The sequence below is a fragment of the Eucalyptus grandis genome, chromosome 2 (genome assembly GCF_016545825.1).
Source record: "Eucalyptus grandis isolate ANBG69807.140 chromosome 2, ASM1654582v1, whole genome shotgun sequence".
NCBI lineage: Eukaryota > Viridiplantae > Streptophyta > Magnoliopsida > Myrtales > Myrtaceae > Eucalyptus > Eucalyptus grandis.
In genome coordinates, this window is record NC_052613.1 from 55,210,353 (window position 1) to 55,223,441 (window position 13,089).

Sequence of the window (13,089 nt, forward strand, 5' to 3'; positions counted from 1 at the left end):
TTCAAGGCGAATTGGCGTCATCGGATCGAACATGGCCAAATTCTTTTCCTCATATCGGCGTTGGTGTTTAATCTGTGGCTAACAAGGTACGCTCGAATCTGTGGTGTGCTTTACGATCGGTGATACGTGATTTTCCCGGACTTGTCTTCCGCATTCATTTTAGGGGTTCGATTTAGTGTCGAATCCGATTTTTGGGAATCCGTTAATCCCAAAAAGTTCCTAATTGACCCAACAACGCCTGGTCCGGTCCTTGCCTAGTCCGCCCGGTATGGGCAACTGCTGCTTAGGAGTCATTGGTCGCGGTGCCCCGAAGGGGAACCTACAAAAAGTGGGGTCATGGAGAATGCGAGCAATCCAGAGGGCAATGCCACCCCGAACAATAATGTGCTCGTCCCGCCAAAGATGGCAACCCTGAATTCCAAGCCCTCCAAGCCAGCCTCGCTCGGCATCGTCCTCAACCGGCCGATGGAGGACGTCAAGGCCATGTACTCGATAGGCAAAGAGCTTGGCCGGGGACAATTTGGCATCATGTACTTGTGTACCGACAAGGCGAACGGCGAGCAGCTTGCTTGCAAGATGATCGCCAAGTGGAAGGTTGTGAGCAAGGAGGACATTGAGGACGTGAGGAGGGAGGTCCAGATCATGCACCACCTGGCTGGCCAGCCCAACATTGTGGAGCTGAAGGGGGCTTATGAGGACAAGCGCTCGGTTCACTTGGTGATGGAGCTGTGCGCCGGCGGGGAGCTGTTCGACCAGATCATAAACAAGCGGAATTACACGGAGCATGCCACCGCATCACCGCTCAGGACGATTGTTCAGATTACGCACACGTGTCACTCTATGAGGGTCATTCATCGGGACCTCAAGCTCGAGAATTTCCTTCTGTTGAACAAGGACGAGGACTCGCCACTTAAGGCCACCGATTTCGGTCTATCAGTGTTCTTCAAGCCAGGTTGGCCTCTTAATCCTCTAGTCACATTTTTTCACGTTCCTGATGAAAGCCAGTGATTTCCAAAGTGGGAAAGATAGCGAGTTTCTGGTTTGCTCAGGCTCAAGTAGCTTACGATCTTCTAGTCAATTAGTACTAGAATGACCGGTTTTCCATTCGCTGAATCGTGGCTAATGAGAGAAACAAGTATTACGTCAGCTCGTTTTACTGTTCTTTGGGCAGGAGATACATTCAAGATGTAGTTGGAAGTGCATATTACATTGCACCGGAAGTTTTGAAGAGGAAATACGGGCCGGAAGTTGACATTTGGAGTGTTGGCGTGATGCTATATATTCTTCTGTGGAGCTCCTCCTTTTTGGGCTGGTAAAGATGGCCACTGTCGACTTCCGGCTTTTCCTTGTCTTTTTGTTCATTTCACATCTTAAATCAATCAACTTCAAGACCGTCCAACTGAGTCGGCAATCAATTCAAGGAATACAAGTTTCTCATTATGATGCTTAAAATGAGATGCTTTGCATGGACAGAGTCAGAAACCCGGATTTTCAATGCGATCTTACGTGGCCACCTTGATTTTAGCAGTGATCCGTGGCCATTGATCTCGCCGGGGGCAAAGGATCTCATCCGCAAGATGTTAAAATCTGATCCTAAACAGAGGCTAAAAGCTTTCGAAGTTCTTAGTAAGTATTTTTGCAAAGAAATTGTAGGGAAAACAAATTCCTAAAAATCGATTCGATACTCATACGATCGAATACCGAAAAACGAAAAGCGAAAAACGTATTCAGAAAAAACATGTTACACCAATCAAAGGCATATCACGAAGTCGGACATACATTAATTGCCATAGAATAAGTATCGTCACAGTTTTTGAGGAATTCTTTGAAGCCTTGGAGTCCATTTGTCAAGAGAGCGCGTACTTTTTCAAGGGGGGAGAATAAAGAAAACGTATTTCTCTTCTGAAAATGCAATTGTACAAATATACCCATTATATATATATATTACAGTAACCGCACTCTTTTATGGCCCTTCACTTCCGGGCTGGGTTTTAGCCCAACATGGGCGGACGGGTTTAAGTTGGCCCATCAAATATTAAAAAAAAAAAATCAGAAATGTTTCAATATGAAGTAAGTTTATTTATGTTGCAACTGCAAGAATCGTGGTTAGGTACATTTCTGCACTGTCTTGTTCTAATGACATGATATTATCGCCAAACATTTTAATAGATCACCCATGGATCAAGGAGGATGGAGAAGCACCCGATACCCCTCTTGACAACGTGGTGTTGGATCGCCTCAAGCAATTTAGAGCGATGAACAAGTTCAAGAAAGTAGCTCTTCGGGTACTAATTGAGTGATGGACTGAAAGAGGGTGCTAAATTACCAAATTTAGTGGCTAGATGTTTCTGCTCGTACTGATTCTTGGATTCTTTCAATTCAACACCATAGGTCATCGTTGGATGTCTTTCAAAGGAAGAGATAAGAGGATTGAAGGAGATATGTTCAGGGGCATGGATACCGACAATAGCGGTACAATAACACTAGAGGAGTTGAAGCAAGGGCTCTCGAAGCAAGGGACGAAGCTGTCGGAGTACGAAGTTAAACAATTGATGGAAGCTATAAGTCAACTCTTAGTTGTCAATATCATTCGGCATCGGCGGAGACTGATCACATCGAACGTGGGTGCTACCATTATTCATGCAACTGAATACATGTTCGCATGCATAAACATGCTAATACCTTCTCTTCTCTGTGTTTTGCTCTTTCCTTGGATGAAGGCCGATGCTGATGTTTATGGGACCATAAATTACGATGAATTTATTACAGCAACGATGCACATGAACCGGATGGACAAAGGGAAGAGCATCTTTACACTGTTGGAGAAATCTTCTTGAAGTATTTTGAAGTTGACAAATCGTTTCTATCAGTCTAGTCTGAAGGCTTGCAGATTATGCTATTTAAAGTCTGAAGACCTTGGGACAGCCAGACTCAAGACTCAAAGTCTATCCTCATTGACAGTCACTAATCCGTTGAAGAAAGGTTATCCAGAACTGGATGTTTCGTTAAGGATTTAACCTTATCAACTGGAGAAGATCTCATGGTTGGAGAAGACATAAACGGAGTCCTTTGATTGATCGAAGATTGATTTGATAATTGAAGATCCGGTGATTGCCTAAATATTATTGGAAGGTTACGCTTATGGAAACCGAGATCCCGATTGTATGGGCGAACATGATTGATGGACTATCAACACGTTCCTTTAATAGCTTGAACAATCTTCCTAATTGATTCCGTCCAACGGGTAGATTGGAGGAATTCCTTTGGTAAGTGCCAACGGGTATGATGGCATAAAGGAGTATATAAGGAAGACTGTCTTAGTTGTTCAAGGTGTGCGCGATAGAAGAATTCCAAAGTCTAAAGCTCCTTTTTGTTTAGACAAATTTTTTGAGCGAATACTTGTATACGAAAGAGATAGTCTATATTTGTGAGAAATCTTGAGGAGGTGTGGTAGAACATCTATACTTTTTGTGGAATCAAGGCAAAGCTGTGTCTTTGTAACCTCTCTCTTGTTCATAGTGGAATCCAGCCAATAGGTCATTAGTGAAGAAGAGTGGACGTAGGCTTGATATAAGCTGAACCACTATAAACCGCATGTTCAATTTTCTCTTCTCTCAGTCTTACTTTGATTATCGTTTCCTTCAATTGTCTAGTATTGTGCAATTGCTTGAGAAAAATTCCTTATATACCTATTCACCCCCCTCTAGGTACTCATACTAGCAATATCAATTGGTATCAGAGCTCGTGTACTTACTTTATTTGAAGTGTTTTACTTCGTAGTAAAAGATCCATGGCTAGTATGCTAGCACCAGGGCTGATGGAAGGGCAAAGCAATACCAGACCACCCTACTTTGATGGAAAGGATTACAACATCCGGAAGAACAAGATGAAAGCTTTCCTTCGATCAAAGGATCCTCTGGAATGGGACGTTGTAGAAAAGGAATTACTCCTACCACTTTGCATCGAGTCTACGAAAGAGGAAAAGAAACCGATGAAACCAGCGGAATATCTCGGGAAGAAATAATCAAGAGACAAGCACTCGATGCAAAAGCAATTTACTCCTTATATTGTGCTTTATCACCAACTGAATATAATAGAATATCTTCTTGTGGTACAGCAAAAGAAGTTTGGGACAGATTGCATATCACTTATGAAGGAACAGACGAGTGAAGGAAACAAGAATCAACATTCTTCTCGGTCAATACGAAGCCTTCGAATGAAACCAGGAGAATCTATATCGACATGTTTAGTCGTTTACGGATATTGTGAATGGTCTTGAAAATCAAGGTCAACCAACTTCGATCCCATGAAGGTAAACAAGCTACTGCGTGGACTCTCCGAGGATTGGAATCACATAAAGACTTCGTTAAGAGAGACGCAAAGAATTATGCCACTATCGTCGACGAGCTAATTGGAACTCTTCGGTCTTATGAAGTGGAACGGATCAATGAAGATGAAGATCCAAAAGGTAAGAAATCCATTGCATTAAAATCAAATGATGATTCTGATGATACGATTCAAGAAGATATGGACGATGAGGAGCTTGCTCTCATGATAAGAAGATTCGAAAACTGAATAGAAAAGGAAGAAGGTTCAACTCAAAGAAACAAAGCTTTCAAAGACAGCAGACCAAGTTTGTTGATGATGAGGAACCAAACAAAGACATAGTCTGCTTTGAATGTAAGAAAAAGGGACACATCAAACCCAACTGTCCTCTTCTGAAGAAGAAGAAAGGAAAAGCTGAAAGATTTCGAAAAGCTCTCAAAGTCGAAACACGGTGACACGAGTGTGAAGAAAGTGATAATGAATATGCCAATCTATGTCGATGGCACAATCGGACTCGGACTGGATCGACTCGAGACGGTGAATTTGAGGCAAGTAATTTTAAAATTCCCGTCAAAGTTTCTAAATACATTGATGAACTGTGTTTCAGTCTTAAGACTTCTCTCAAAAGAATTTCCAAACTGAAAAAAGAAAACTCAGCTCTAAAGCAAAAGGAAAATGTTTTAGTAGAAAGAGTTAAAAGTCTAGACTTGACTGTTTCCACTCTTAAAGAAAATGAAGATAATCTTTTAAAAGAAAATGCTCTTTTAAAAACAGACTTATCAAATATCTCAAAGAAATTTTCAATAGGGTTTGAAAAACTTGAGAAAATTCTTTTAGCTCAAAGACCTTACTTCAATAAGTCCGGTCTAGGTATGACAAACTGAGAAACAATTCCCTTGATTGATTTTCCTAAATTAAAAGAAAGAATTAAGAAAAGACTCTCGAAAGAGGTTTACAAAAATCACTTCAAGAAAGTTTTTGTAAAATCTGTAGGTAGAAATACTCTCAGATGTTCAAAATGCAACAGTCCGGATCACTTTGAAAAAGAGTGTCCTATGGTTTGGAAACCTGTTAAGAAATTATGGGCTAATACCGCTTATGTTACTAACACCAAAGGACCCAAGAAAGTTTGGGTACCAAAGAAAGCTTGAGACTCTTTTTAAATGCAGGTCACCGTCAAGAAAAAGGTAAAGTGGTATCTTGACAAAGTGGATGCTCAAGACACATGACGGGAGACTCAAATTGTTTTATAAAGATTGCTCAAGTAAATGGTGGAAAATTTTCATTTAGAGGAAACAGCAAAGGGAGTATTGTGGGATTTGGAACTGTGAAAATTGGAAATCTCACAATAAGTAATGTTTCCTTAGTGGAAGGACTCAATTACAATCTTCTCAGCATTAGTCAATTGTGTGATACTTGGTTTCAAGATCTTTTTCAAGAAGGAATATGTTACGGAATCGCAAAGACTCTACTCGATCCTTCATGGGTCGTAGACATGGAAACATTTATCTTACGGATGTGAAACCAAATGAATCGCAATGTTTTATCTCAATTCAAGACGAAGCAAGCTTATGGCACGAAAGCTTGGTCATGTCAACATGAAGCAATTAGCCAAAATCTCATCAAAACGACTTGTTCGAGGACTACCCAAATTACCTTATTAAAAGACTGATCCATGCACTCCATGTATTCAGGGAAAGCGGTAAGAAATTCATTCAAGCCAATAAATCATGTCTCTACTAATCATGTACTACAGTTGCTGCATATGGATCTCTTCGGACCAACCAGAACACAGAGTATTGGAGGTAAGAAATATTGCCTAGTAATTGTGGATGATTGCTCCCGTTTTACTTGGGTATATTTCCTTGCAAGTAAATCTGAAACCTTCTCGTATTTTGAAAAGTTTGCTAAAAAGGTTCAAAATGAAAAAGGATGTGTTATCTCAAGTATAAGAACAGATCATGGAGGTGAATTCGAAAATCAAGAATTTACAAAATTTTGTGATGAATCTGGCGTTAATCATGTGTTCTCCTCTCCATATACTTCTCAGCAAAATGGAGTTGTGGAAAGAAAGAACAGATCTCTTCAGAAATGGCTAGAACTCTTTTAATTGAAAGCAAGATTTCTTCACGATTTTGGGCTGAAGGCTCATTTCAACAGCTTGTTATATCATCAATAGAGTCTTCTTAAGACCTATTCTAGAGAAAACCCCTTTCGAATTGTTCAAAGATAAAAAGCCTATTGTTTCATACTTTCATGTATTCGGTTGCAAATGTTTTATATTGAAAAATGCAAATGATCGAGTTGGTAAGTTTGAAGAAAGATCGGATGAAGGTATCTTCCTTGGATATTCTACATCAAGCAAAGCCTTCGAGTCTATAACAAGAAGAACCGTTTGTGGAGGAGTCAATGAATGTCAAATTTCAAGACTCAACGCAAGATGAATCAAGTCGACTCATCAAGAAGAGTCTCGAACCCGCTCCAGATCTTCCAAAGCTTACAACTCAAGAAGCATCTCGGACTGGAAAACCAGCTTCGGATGTTCGTGAAGATCCAAACAAAGAAAGAGATCATCAACCCAGACGGATCAATGAGTAACTGGAAGCATAAGTCCGGTCATCCCAAAGATCTTATAATCGGCGAAATGAATGAAGGAATTCGCACCAGATCCAAAAGGTGAGAAGAGTCTAGTGCTGTGGCTCTTGTTTCTGAAATTGAACCAAAAAGCATAGAAGAAGCTTTATCTGATGAAAGCTGGATTGAGGCTATGCAAGAAGAGCTCAAACAGTTCAGCATTAATGATGTCCGGGAATTGACATCCAAACCAAAAGGTAAAACTATTATTGGAGCTAAATGGGTGTTCAGAAACAAGATGAATGAGAAAGGAAAAGTCGTACGAAACAAAGCAAGACTCGTGGCCAAGGGATATACGCAAGAAGAAGGAATAGACTATGATGAGACTTACGCTCCAGTAGCAAGGTTAGAAGCTATTCGACTGTTACTTGCGTTTGCTTGTTATAAGAATTTCAGGTTATTTCAAATGGACGTCAAAAGCGCTTTCCTAAATGGATTTATCCAAGAGGAAGTTTATGTGGAACAACCACCGGGTTTGAAGACCCAAAGAAACCAGACTCGGTCTTTAGACGAAAAGGCTTTGTATGGTTTAAAGCAAGCACCTCGAGCTTGGTACGACATTAAATAAGTTTTTAATACAAAATGGTTTTGCCAAAGGTAAAGTAGATACGACTTTATTTATTAAAAAGGAGAACAAAAGTTTCTTACTTGTTCAAATATATGTGGATGACATTATTTTCGGATCTTCTAATGAAAATCTGTGCAAGAAATTTTCTAAGTCTATGCGGATGAATTTGAAATGAGTATGATGGGAGAGTTAACATTCTTTCTTGGTCTTCAAGTAAAACAATTGAAGGAAGGAACTTTTATTTATCAAGAAAAATATGTTAATGATCTTGTCAAAAGATTTGGACTGGAAAAGTGCAAAAAGACCGACATACCGATGTCAAGTTCTTTGAAGATAGACAAAGATGAAGAAGGGAAGAAAGTTGATCAAAAGCATGTACAGAGCATCATTGGTTCACTTCTTTATCTTACGCTTCTAGACGACATTTTGTTGAGTGTTTGCATCTCGTGCAAGGTTTCAATTAGATCCTAGAGAATCCCATCTCAGTGCTGCGAAACGCATCATTAAATACGTTGCTTCATCATCAAGCATCGGTCTTTGGTATCCTAAGAAAGGAGACTTTAATCTTCTGGGATATTCAGACGCAGATTTGGCCGGTTGCAGAGTTGATAGAAAGAGCACTTCGGGAACTGCCGGTTGCTTGGAAGCGGGGCGGTGTCTTGGTTTTCAAGGAAACAAAGCACTTGTGTCTCTTTCAACAACGAAGAGTATGTAGCCCCAGGAAGCTGCTGTTCGCAAATTCTATGGATAAAACAACAGCTAAGAGACTTTGAAATTGAAGACTCATGCACGGAGATTAATTGCGACAACACCAGCGCTATCAACCTTACCAAAAAATCCAATTCTCCACTCAAGAGCAAAGCATATAGAGATTCGACATCACTTTATTAGAGACCATGTTCAAAATGAAGATGTTTCAATTCAATTTGTTGACTCAAAGAATCAACTGGCGGATATATTCACAAAGCCTTTGGAGAAAAATCAATTTGAGTCTATACGCTCCAGACTCAACATTTTGAGGTATGAGGATATCAAAGTCTAAAGACTTTCGGACTCGACTTACAAGACTTTATCGAAAGACAGTCTTGGTACGTCCGTCGACCGTAAGTCTTTCTCTCTTGAATCTCATTTTGAAAAGGTACGATCATCGACCGTGTTTAAATTGTTGCTATATTTAATTGACGTAAATATTGTATCGTTTCATTTTCAAAAAGGAAGTTATTTTTGAAATGGCTATTTTTGCGGAAAAAGACAGTTATTTTGAAAATGCATATTTTTATTTCCTTTATGACGGTTCGCTTATCCCTCTTTTTAACCAATCGTGAACTGTCTATTCCTCTTCACTTTTCTCAAACCCTAGAAAGCATCGATCTTCCATTCCCGTTTGTCTTCTTCGTTTAATCCTCAAAAAGTTGTCATATTTCCTGGGAAAGTCAAGCAAGAAATCTTCCAAAAACTGAGAAAGATGTCATCTTCAAGAAAGTCTTCGAGAATTGCAAGCAGGGGACCACGGCGGATGAGTGAGGGGCCTACGCACTTCGATCTTACGAAGATGAAGTGACTCCCGGAATAGCAAGCGAGCCCACAACATTCTCAACAGCGTCATTCTCCTCCATCTAGTCCTCAAGGCGTTGATCATCAACAACGGGAAGAAATCATCGAGGATGCGAGACACTGTAAGAGTTCAAAAGCCCGCTTATATTTACCGTTATATCGTGCCCTAAAAGGAATTTGTACTCCTTTGAACTACATTGATGATTTTCTTAAAGACAAAGGACATGGGAACGAATATATCTTTCTGAAAAAAATGGAAAGTTTGGGAATTGCTCGAAAATGGGTGGCTAAGGAAACCCTTGCGAATATCCCAAGTGATCCTCGTGACTGGGGGCCGAATCCTGTAGATGGGAATGATGATGATAAATTATACAGTCAATTCCAACCGAAAATGGGTGTTGCGGTTGATAATCAAGGAAAAAGGGAGATTTGTTCGGATCAAATGAGCAAAAGGATCTGTACTCGAAATTGCTGAAGCGTGGGGTAATAAATCCTAGGAGTGTAGATTTTGATTTTCTGGATGCTGTGAATATGAACTTGAGGGAAAAGTTCGGTTATCTTCAACTTAAAAAGTTACCGCTCCGACTCTACGAGGCCTATCTTTGAATTAACTGCATATTTCTATTCAAATCTAAGCTTTTTGGATGCGAATAGATTCTCGTTCAGCGTTAAAGACCAAGATTATGTTGTGGATATGAATATGCTTTGGCGGATGTGTTAGAAGTCGAAAGAGGAAGATATCAACCAATCAAAGTTTCCATTGCTCGAGCCACTCTTGAACCGGTGAAGGACGGGGAACAGATGAAAAGATTACCTACTTAAGGATGGGTGCATTCAACATCTTGCTTCACAAGATTGTGATTAATTGCCTCCGACCGAAATCAACTTCCAAGACTCGATGTTTCAAGTTCGGAGGCCAAGCTGATGTATGCCATTCTCTTTGGAAAAGGTTTTCTCTCCCTCACACTTTGTGATGTTTCACATGTATAGAGCAATGATGAAGGACGAGGTCAACTCCCTTACCCAAGCCTTGTTACGAAGTTATTCGAGACATCGAATATTCAGCCTCCACAAATCTTTTGTGTTTGACCATGCGATCATATGGTGGTAGGTCTGAAAATGGTGACCAAAATGCGTCCGAAGGAACCGAGCAAGGAGTTGGAGAAATTCAAGGAGAAGACTCCCGCAAAATCTCATCAAATATCTTCGCAGCTAAAAGAAAAGGGAAGGAGCCCATGGTTGCTCCATCCAAGAGAAGAAGAGCTCTCCTTGTTGAGGATGAAGATGATGAGGAAGACATCACCATCTCTGCATTGGCTTTGAAGAATTTAAGTCGTCTTGTTCCACAGAAAGAATCGGAGCAAATGACGAAAGAAGCAGAGGAGAAGGAAGAAGAAGAAATAGAAGCTGAAAAAGAAACAGGGAGGAAAGACCCGAAGAAGAAAGAAGAGAAGAAGGAGAACTTGAAGAACACTCTTCTCCACCTGTAGGCATGGAAACAGGGGGAGATCAGGAGAAAGGTGTGAAGTCTTCATGTCCTGATGCAAGTGAAGGAGTCAGTCGCTCACCAGCAGACCCGAGAGGATGTTTATGCATCTCAATTTCCGAAAGAAGGTCATGAAGTTTCATCGCCAAACCCGCAAGACTATGCTGATCTACCATCGTCATTTACTCCATCGATCGAGCCGAAGCAAGTACTCAAACGATAATGGAGCAGATTTTCGCGAGAATCATGGATATTCTTTTGGAGATGCGAGGTCGATTTATGCCTTGGGATGCGAAGTTCAAAGCTTGAAGAATGAAGGTCAAGCTTCTTCCTGTTCATTGAATGATAAAATGCAAGCCCTCTCTCGTTCGAATCAGGCCAATGCCAAGAGTGAGGAGATTGCACAGCTAAAGGAAGACTTTAAAAGGCTGGAAGGCATCGTTCGCCTATGGAAGATTTCCAGCTTGTCCGCGTTCCCAAGCAATCTTAACTTCATCTCATCCTTTTTAATGATGACAAAAAGGGGAGAGATGCAAGATTTGATCAAAAACCTTTCATTCATTAAACTTTTAATTGTTTGTTGGATTGTTTTGTGGTTTGAATCTGTTTGACTTTGGTTTGTGTCGGATGAGAACCGAACTAGACTTGGACTTGACTCGCTTCTATTAACCAATATTGATATCTTATAAATGGCTTCATCATATACCGACTAACCTATTTTCGTGTTGCAGATTCTAGTGTTATTCTGTTAGCCATTTATCTCTATAAGATATGCATATGTGTTTGAGAAATGTTTTGCAGGTCAAAGATATCCAAATCTGCAGGAAAGTTTTGTCACCATCAAAAAGGGGGAGATTGTTGGAGAAATCTTCTTAAAGTATTTTGAAGTTGACAAATCGTTTCTATCAATCTAGTCCGAAGGCTTGCAGACTATGCTATTTAAAGTCTGAAGACCTTGGGACAGCCAGACTCAAGACTCAAAGTCTATCCTCATTGACAGTCACTAATCCGTTGAAGAAAGGTTATCCCGAGAATGGATGTTTCGTTAAGGATTTAACCTTATCAACTGGAGAAGATCTCATGGCTGGAGAAGACATAAACGGAGTCCTTTGATTGATCGAAGATTGATTCGATAATTGAAGATCCGGTGATTGCCTAAATATTATTGGAATGTTCTCGCTTATGGAAACCGAGATCCCGATTGTATGGGCGAACATGATTGATGGGCTATCAACACGTTCCTTTAATAGCTTGAACAATCTTCCTAATTGATTTCGTCCAACGGGTAGATTGGAGGAATTCCTTTGGTAAGTGCCAACAGGTATGATGGCATAAAAGAGTATATAAGGAAGACTGTCTTAGTTGTTCAAGGTGTGCGCGATAGAAGAATTCCAAAGTCTGAAGCTCCTTTTTGTTTAGACAAATCCTTTGAGCGAATACTTGTATACGAAAGAGAGAGTCTATATTTGTGAAAAATCTTGAGGAGGTGTGGTAGAACATCTATACTTTGTGGAATCAAGGCAAAGCGTGCTGTAACCTCTCTCTTGTTCATAGTGGAATCCAGCCAATAGGTGTCGGTGAAGAATAGTGGACGTAGGCTTGATATAAGCTGAACCACTATAAACCGCGTGTTCAATTTTCTCTTCTCTCAGTCTTACTTTGATTATCGTTTCCTTCAACTGTCTAGTATTGTGCAATTGCTTGAGAAAAATTCTTTATATACCTATTCACCCCCTTTAGGTACTCATACTAGCAATATCATACACTGCCAGTTTTTCGATAAGGACAACAGTGGGTACGAGTCCTAAGAAGTTTTGAATAGGTTCAATTGATTGTCTAAGAAGTTTTGAATAGGTTCAATTGATTGTCCAATTACAAGAACAATACAGGCTCATTGCTGTAGGTTTAAGTGAGCGAAACCCACAAAAAAACTGCTGAGTCTTTTATAGAACCAATGAAGATCTTGTATGTTTTATAGATCAAGCATTGGAAGTTGCTTCTGGATGCAGCAAAAGTTCTAGAAGGTTCTAATCTCGCAGGTTATAGTAAACTCTTTTAGTGATGCGTACAGGTATGTTACAACTGAGGAACTTAAACAAGCTCTTCGAGATTACGGCATGCACAATGGAAGGGACATCAACGAAATCATTTTGGAAGTTGATTTCGACAATGTAAGTCGCAACAAACACATTGATCCCAGATTGACTATTCAAAAACTCTTGATCCCTATCTGCTTGAGTGTACTTATGACAAGCGACTCTTACAGTGATGCGTGATGGGGTGAGTGAAATGGCCTCCAATTGATAGTTATTGATATACCATAAAATACTGATAAGTAATTAACATTATTCACTTAAAATGATCTATCGAAACATATCATGCTCAATTTCTTTCTTGGCTTGCATAAGCATCAATGGTTCTGAGTTGGTTGATGGGGCTATGTTGGATGCTCTCGCATCATACAGATGGACGAATCAATTATGACGAGTTCACGGCAATGATGAGAAAGGGGAATCCATAA

General features: G+C 40.1%; 1 pseudogene; it reads left to right on the top strand.

Moving 5' to 3' along the window:
• Nucleotides 1-336: 336 nt before the first annotated feature.
• LOC104435706 lies at nucleotides 337-13,089 on the top strand (annotated as a pseudogene).